At 47.3% G+C, this 8,247-nt stretch overlaps 1 pseudogene; it reads right to left on the reverse strand.

Moving 5' to 3' along the window:
* The window catches only part of LOC118929535 (sulfotransferase 1C4-like), a 37,582-nt pseudogene extending 31,010 nt beyond the window's left edge, over positions 1 to 6,572 (reverse strand).
* Positions 6,573 to 8,247: the final 1,675 nt, after the last annotated feature.

Raw genomic sequence — 8,247 nt, forward strand, 5'->3', positions numbered from 1 at the left:
CCCTTCTTTTCCTTGGCACTTGGCAAGCTCCTGTTTACTCCCCTGTCACCCTCGCCAGCCCTCCTTGACACCAAGTCCTGTACTCCTACATTCCTGCTCCTGGGACAGCTTCACCCATTCATTATGGTGCTCGGATTGTCACTGTTACCGCAGTGCAGGCCTGGCTCTGCCTACACTAGCAACATATTGACATTTGTCTTCAGCCATTTTTTCTTCTCCTGGTGTCTAGACACACGAGACCTACTGGGGTCAGCATGGTAGGGCGATGAAGGCCCTGGATACACTCGAGAGAAGCAGGGGTTTAGGAGGGGCAGCTACTGACAAGGTTGTCCATGGAAGGGAAGGCCAGGGGCTGCTCTGGCACAGCGCCCGGGCCATCTGCAGATGCTGCCTGTAGGTGAGTGCTTCCTTAGACTACGGGCAGCAAAGGTCTCTGAGGACTCCCAGAAAGCTGAAATGAATTCCTTACTGACCAACTCAAGATGCATGTGAAGTTGCATCAATATGGAAAATAATTTTGATGTTTACAAAATTTTGACCAACTCACCTTTTTTTTTAATCATCTCTCAGAATGAATAGAACTTGTAGACACCCTTAGATGATTGAAAGAGGCAGTTTAATTGAGAGTGAAAAAACGTGGAGTATAATGCTACATGTTGTTTCTAAGATTCCTCCAGTGCCATCTTCTGCTTCCTTAAATAAATACTACTGACCAGGAGCGGGCCAGCACTGGTCAGCTTGGAAATTACCGTGGTAGGAGTACATGTAGTAGGCATGGAGTAGGCAGCATAGAGCAGGGGAAAGATCATGTGCCTGCAGGTCAAGAAGATATGGACTGGCAGCCCACCTCTCTCACCCTCCAGGCATTTATTCCTGGACTGCTTGTGTAACATGTCTGAACTGTATGTGCTCATCCTTGCACTGCTCAGGACTGAGGGGCTGAGGATGCTCAGGACTGAGGCTAAGAGCAGGCTGTCCTCTCCCTTTCCTCGGTGTAGGTGCACACTGAGCCCGTCCTCATCAACAAGGGACTGGGGGCACGGAAGACGATCACAGCGCCCAGAGGCTCCCCTTTGGTGCTCCTGGCAGAGTCAGTGTGGTGGTGACGAGACAATGGTTCTGATGCAATCAATATGCTTATGGGGAAAATCCATCTCTGAATATTTTCTGTCTCAAACTTACCTTACAGTTTTTCTCCCGGAAGGATGGAGGCAGTAGTTACACAGGAAGATGAGTTTTCAAGATCCTTGGGGAGGGCATTGTATTAGCCAGGTCAATTCCTGAAAAATTGTTCTGGCTTATTCTTTAATTTTTGAGAAGTTTTTCTTTTATGCAGTTAATTTTGTCAGTTTGTTTCACTTATGGTTTCTGGGTTTTATGTCATGGTTAGGCCATTGTCACTTCTAGATAAAAGACATTTGTCTCTGGGATTTTTAGTTCTTAGTACTTATGTTGCATTTTGTGTTAAAATCTTTGATACATTGGCCTTCACTTGGTGTCTTATTTAAGACAGAGCCCCCTCCATTGCCCACCCCATCAGCCTCTAAGAATACAGTAGTACCACTTAGTATCAGGAGTGGAGACACAGAAGCAGATGAGGGCAGTGGGCACAGGGCAGGGCTTAGGCTGTACCGTGCTTCTCCTGAACCCCCAGAACGTGCCTCCTTCTGTGCTGAATCACCATGCAAACAAGGCGATGAGTGAGGGCTGTTGTAGAGGTCCTGAGGACTCCCAAAGACACGTTGGCAGATGGCTCCTGAGATCAGACTCAGATACATAGTGTAGCCTAGAACTCATCTCAAAATCTGCCCCACTGTTTCTAACTCTCACACATGCCACTTTCCCCAGGCACTCTGGTGTGACACAGACAGGGCAGTTTTGAAAACATGTTAGGCTTACCCAAAAAAGGAAAAAAAAGAAAACAAGATGATGAGCATTCATTTGTTAATTCATTTTCCCAAGATGAGTTTATAAATCAGTCTTTTTCAGATTAGAACAGATCCTGTAGAAACAGCATTATTAAAAATGACCAGGTTCCTGTTCCCATGCTGGTCCACCACAGGCTATTTAACTCCAACCTGTAACTGAAGGAAAACTTGGCATCTCTGCCTCCATATTGTCTCTGCCTCCTTTGGTGCTTCATCTGTGGGTATAAAGCCTCTGCTCAGCCCTGCAGCCCTGCACGGGGGCTCATTAACCATCAGAAGGAATCTTGCTCATGGCTTAGGAATGATGCAAGCAGTCCCTCATCTGAAACTTGCCTCCCTGAGGAGATAAAGAATTATGTACAAAAATGACAGCTGGATTGCTAAGGACTTACAGGAACATCACAGCCAGGCCCACGTCAGCAAAATGGCTGGAGCCAACTAACCACGGACAGGGCATTTGACTGCCCTCCTCTGGCCCTCGCTGACATCTGGATGTCTGAGGTCAGTTGTCACCTCCTGACCTCAACACCCTTCTGGTCCTTCTTCCCTAAGGCAAGGTGCTTCCTTAGGACATCAGTCCACCACCTACTCAGTCAGTTGGAGCTCTAAAATCGCTTTTCTTGCCCCAACACCTATTGGTCTGTCATGTGGTGAGTGGTGTGAGCTCATGCAGGAGATACACACGTGGATACACACACAGACACATACAGATACATACACAGGCACACACAAACACGACGATGAAGCTTAGTGGCTTAGAGCACAGACTTTAGAAACAGAATTCCTGAGTTCAAATCATGGCTCAGTTACCTATTGTAGACCTTGAGCAAATCATAACCTCTCTGGTCTCAGTTTCTTCATCTGTAACATGGGTATAAAATAGTAGCCACCTCACAAACATGTTGTGAAGACTAACTTCATTAGTACATGGAAAATGTTTAGAATAAAGCCTGACACATGGTGTGTGCTATAAAAATCTTAACTATGACTATACAATTTATTATTTTTTTCCATGGAAAGTGCATTGCAAACTCTAACATTGGACACGAGGGTCCGTGGTGCCAGGCTTCTTGAAGTTGGCACTGGGCTCTTGCACGGGAAAGCTGAGACTCTGCTGGAGAGGACCAGGTAGATATTCCTTGACACCTTAACTCACAACACATCGCTCAGTAGATAATACCTCTCTATTAAGCATTAGGGCTAAATAAGTGTTAAGTGAAGGGACCCACCTAGATTTGCACAAGAAAAGATAAGTTTCATGCAGTATTTAGAATTAGAGACCAAAGGGAAGTTTTGTTTTTTTCCAGTATATTAGGTTTTTGAGTTCTTCAATCCTAATTGTCCATTTTTATGTGAAGGTTATGATTTTAAAATTAGAGACTTACCAGTGTTTTCTGGTCTCTCCCACTCCAAGAAAGGCTGTCAAAGGTGGATGGGAGCTTGTCTGCTCTTCTCAGTGTCTCCCTCGTTCTGTATCAGGTCTACAATCTCCTGTATCCAAGTAGTTCCTGAAAGTGGAATAAAGATCGGAGGAACTGATTATTATATTCCAGTGATATTATTTAAAAAATATGAATATGCATTCATATTTTTAGATGATGATAATACAAATAATCATTATGCATAACAATAAGCATTAATTTAAAAAATTTCCATCTGAAGAAAGCTACAAAAATCCCCAAACATTCATTTTGACTATTAAACCCTGGCTGCTAATAAATAATGTTGTTATTTATTTATAGGTTACCTTTTTTAGAACCATGAAATTGATCCAATGCCAGTAATATGAAAAGGATGGAAAAGCAAGAATTCCAAATAATCCATAAAAAAATCCAAAGAAATCCAGATTGAATGACTTCCTATTTAAAAGACAGAGCTTCCATGTCATAATACCATAACTTCTACAAGAAAGCTGAATTGCTTTTAAATGGAAAAATGACCTTTGCTACCTCTGGAGGTAATATTTGTTTCTCCCTAAGGTCTCACCTACCATGTCCCTCCTGACTCTGGGCGGTTCCTCTCAGCACCAAGCCCCCTTGACCTCGACAGTGTTTAGCCTCCCAGGAAATCTCTCCCTGTCTGGCTTCTGGGACACTTGGCTGACCTGGTCTTGTTTTGCTGGGAGGAAGCATGGTTTGGATGGGTGTGGGGATCTGGAATCAGATGGACTCCAACCCTATCTCTGGAATGTATGAATTGAGTGGTTTGGGGGTAAATTATGTAAAATCACTGAGCCATCAGTTGTTCTCCTATAGTTTTGAGAATTAGAATTTAGGCAGAGCCCAGCTTACAGAGGACACTAAGTGAACATCAAGCATCTTCATTTTCTGACCATGCTGGTGCTCTTCCACCTGGACGGCTGGGGCCAGTGCAGTGAGGCTGCCCTGTGCAGGGTAGGGGGAGGCCTTTGAGGCAAGGAGCCAGTTCCCATGATCCCGGTTCCCCTTCCCCAGGGTCTCGGAGGTGGTCCCTGGGTGCTGCCCCACGGCAACCCTGCTACACTGTGCTCCCCTCTGCACTAAAGCCAGCTTTCCCTTCTGCCCTCCTGGAATCAGAACTAATTTCATTCTGGAAACTTCTGTTGCCTTCTTGTCAGTTTGTTGTCCTGACCCCACAGGCAGTGGCTCTGCCGGGTCCAAGCTGCTTGGGAGCAGCAGAGAGCCCTGACCGCCACAGAGGCCGGCCCCATTTCCTCTCTTCCAAGGTGGATGCCCTCTACCTGCAGACTCCATCCCCAGATCTGGCCTTGATCTTGTAGATGCTGTGAGCATCTCAGGAGACCTGGCTCCCTCAGTGGTCGGTCCAGGCCACCCACCTTCCTGCCTCACTCACACTCCAGACTTGCTCTGCACCCCAGCCTGTTGACAGGGGCCCTCACACTGTGACTCATGCGCACCAGTAACTACCCACACCAGCCCCAGGAGACTTGGATCCCGCCTGCCCATGCTCCCAGAATCACACTACTGCCTGACTCCTGGTGCAGTCAGATGTATTTACCTTTCCATGGACTTTACCTGCTAGCTGGCACTTTCCAGATATGGGTGTTGACCTGAATGGCATCTCAGGAAGCTGTGACATGGCTCAGGCTAGCTGTGGCTGCAGTTATGCCCCACAGCATTAGATGCAGGGCCGTAAAGGAGGAGGCATAAGCTGCCCAGATTTCCCTTCTGAATGGAAAGGGTTATTCTCCCAGGCATGGGGTGCTGCTGACAGCCCCAGCTATGGACCCCTCTCCTGCACCGAGGTCACATCCCTTTCCTGAGGGTGCTTGCACCCCATGATGGGCTGACAATCCCGTCTTCTCACCCCAGCTGGGATGGCATCAGCTCTGAAGTGCTGTGTCAGCTTCACAGCCTCCCCTGGGATTGCATGAGGCTTTGCCTGGACTGAGTTCAAGTTCAGCTTCTCCCTCGACTCCATCCCGCTTCCCTCCCTTCCTCTCTGGAGGATGTGATCCCCAGAGCACTCCCTGTTAACCTCCCACACAAGTATTTCCAACTCAGAGTCTGACTCCTGGGAAACTGACCTACGACCCGGCTGGAAAAGGGACTGGTTTGAGAGTGAAAATCATAAATTAGAATCATGACAGGCTGACAGAGGGAAGTGGAAGATGGGAGATTGGAACCTTATGTGACCTTATTTGGAGTAACAGTCTTTAGAGAAGCAATAAAGTTAAAATGATGGTATTATGGTGGGACCTAATCCGATTTGTGTGGTGTTCTTATAAAAAGGGGACATTTGATGTGCATACAGGGAGAGTGCCCCTTGAGTGCTGGGGCAGCGGGGCACAAGCCGAGGAGCGAGGCCTGGAACAGGGCATCCCTCCCAGCCGCAGAAGGATCGACCCTTTCTGACCTCCAGCCTCCGGAACTGTGAGACAATAAATTTCTGCTGTTTAAGCTGCCCAGTTTGTGGTGCTCGGTGAGGCAGCCCTAGCTGACTAACAAACTCCTTGCATAATAATCACCGTAGTTCAGTTTCTTCACTCTGCTTTCCTCCGTCTAAATGAGGACCCACCAGGGGTCTCATGATTCCCTCTGTGTTTCATCGTAGCACTCATCACATGCTAGATAATGATTTAATGTCCTTCTCCAGACTGGACTGTCAATGCCAGCAGGTCAAAGGTGATGAACATGTTTTCTATCACTAGGTCTGGTGTTGGTTTCTGGTGCTCAGAAGATTCTTAATAAGTTACTGTTGAATGAAAGAAAAACATCATTAGCCTGGATGTTTTGACCTGTAAAATCTGCTTTGGCTAGTTATAGATTTTAAATAAACCAACTATCCTCTCTAACCCTCAAACTGTATAGATTTGTAGAATAATCTCAGGGCCTTGGCCATTCTGTCTGATTTATAGACGAGGACACCGCTTTCCTCCACCCTTGACCTTTACCCCATTGTCCTGAAAAGAGCTGACAGATGCTCTGAGTTCCATTTCCCCTTGTCATGCCCATTGACATACTTGATTTGGGATAAGAAGCAATGAGCAGGTCATCAGGCTTGGAAGCCCCAGACTCTATCCCAGATGGGGCAAAGATCCTTCTGTAGAGTGATCCCCTCTATTTGGGAAACTTCTCCAGGGAGTAGCAAGGTCCATCCTGACTCCCTTGTTTCCTGCACCCTGGCATTAGCCCTTCCCTCCATCTTGTCCTTAGGTACCAGCAGGGGAAAGTGAAAGCAAGTGAAAGGTAGGATTCACATGGGTTTTGTATCCTTGAGTGCCTTGGGCACAGAGCTCTAGTCATTTGTTACAGGTGTGTGTGTTCAGGCAAACAGAAGGGGGTCATTTGCATGGCTCCGGCCATCCTGAGTAAGATGGGAGCAAGGTCCTTCAGTCTGTGCCAGGACAGGTCTTCCCTACAGGTAGGCTCTGGAAGGGCCCTGACCTCATGCTGCCGGAAGGAAGGAAGGCCAGGGGAAGGCAGGTCAGCTGAGGGGCCAGAAGGCCTTTTCCTGGTTCTGTGGCTGTGCAGGGATGGGGAACTGAGAGGTGTCACTGAGGGAAGGTCTGGTCTCCAGAACCACCCTTCCTTCCTGTGTCCCTTTACCTGGAGGTAGTTATTCTGTGTTCTGGACTTGATGATCCTTGGAGAAACACCTTCTGCAGACTGAGAAGAACTGTGGCATGTGTGGATGTCACTGGTGGGGACAGATCAGCTTGGGATTCTGCCCCAGCTTCCCAGCTGGATTAGACAGCTGCTATTTGCTCAAGGGTTTGTTTCCTGTGAGGGTGGTTAGACTACTATTTGATGACTAGTACCAGACAGAGTTTTTTAAAAAAATCAAGGCATAATTAACACAGTAAAATCCACAAATTTTAAGTTTACCTCTTGATGAATTTTCAGTTATATGGACACCCATGTAACTACTACCCACATCATGACTGGAAATGTTTGCATCACCTGCCTCCTGCCTCTTCCTCTGCAGCATTTATTTCTATGACCATGCACTGTACCATGTATTTCTGTGGCCGTGCCCTGTACCATTTATCTCCATGGCTGTGCACTACATCACAGAAGGAATACTCTGCAATTTGCCTACCCACTCTTCTTCTGATGGACCTAGGGGGTGATCCCAGGTTTTGGTGATTATGAATAAAGCGTCTGTGAGCTTGTTTTGATGTCTTTGGTGTGTGTAGACACATCACTCGATCCTCTCAGGTGCATGCCTAGGATCTGAACTGGGTCATAAATATATTTATTTTGAGCAGAAGCTGCCCAGCAGTTCCCCCCTATGTAGATAAGATACAGCTCACTAATTTCAGAAGGGCCACCTGGCCACCTGTCTGAAGGAGTCGCACAAGCCTCTTTTAATTCTGGGATTCTCTCTCTCTCTGCTCCTGGGAGGAATGGCAGCCTTTTATTTCTCAGCTTCTGGCTCCGGTGGCTGTCTGCTGGCAGACACTTGGGGTGAACCCAGCTTTGTCTCTGGGTCACTCTGTGGTGCCGTATCAGAGAGTCAGGCTTCCCTGGGTGTCACCACTCCCAGAATTTCTCTCAGCCTCAAGACTGATGCACTCAGGCAAGGAGATTCTTCTCTCTGTCACCTGGAGGGGATTTGAGGGTCCATCTGTTCACCTGTTTTCTAGGATCTTCTTCAGGCATGCTGGGTACTGGCACCAATTACAAATCTCAGACAAACCATTAGAAAGGTGTTTCCTCTGGTAAACAGTAGTTTCTCAGCCTCAGCGTTGCTGCAGCCCTCTGACATCCCTTAGGGTCACCTTCAGAGAAGACTGGCCCTCTGGGATGGAGAGCAGAAGGCAGGGAGAGAGGACACTCTGCTAATTATATTGTGTGACTGTGTCCTTTCTTTTAGG

Source organism: Manis pentadactyla, chromosome 2, assembly GCF_030020395.1.
Source record: "Manis pentadactyla isolate mManPen7 chromosome 2, mManPen7.hap1, whole genome shotgun sequence".
Taxonomy (NCBI): Eukaryota; Metazoa; Chordata; class Mammalia; order Pholidota; family Manidae; genus Manis; species Manis pentadactyla.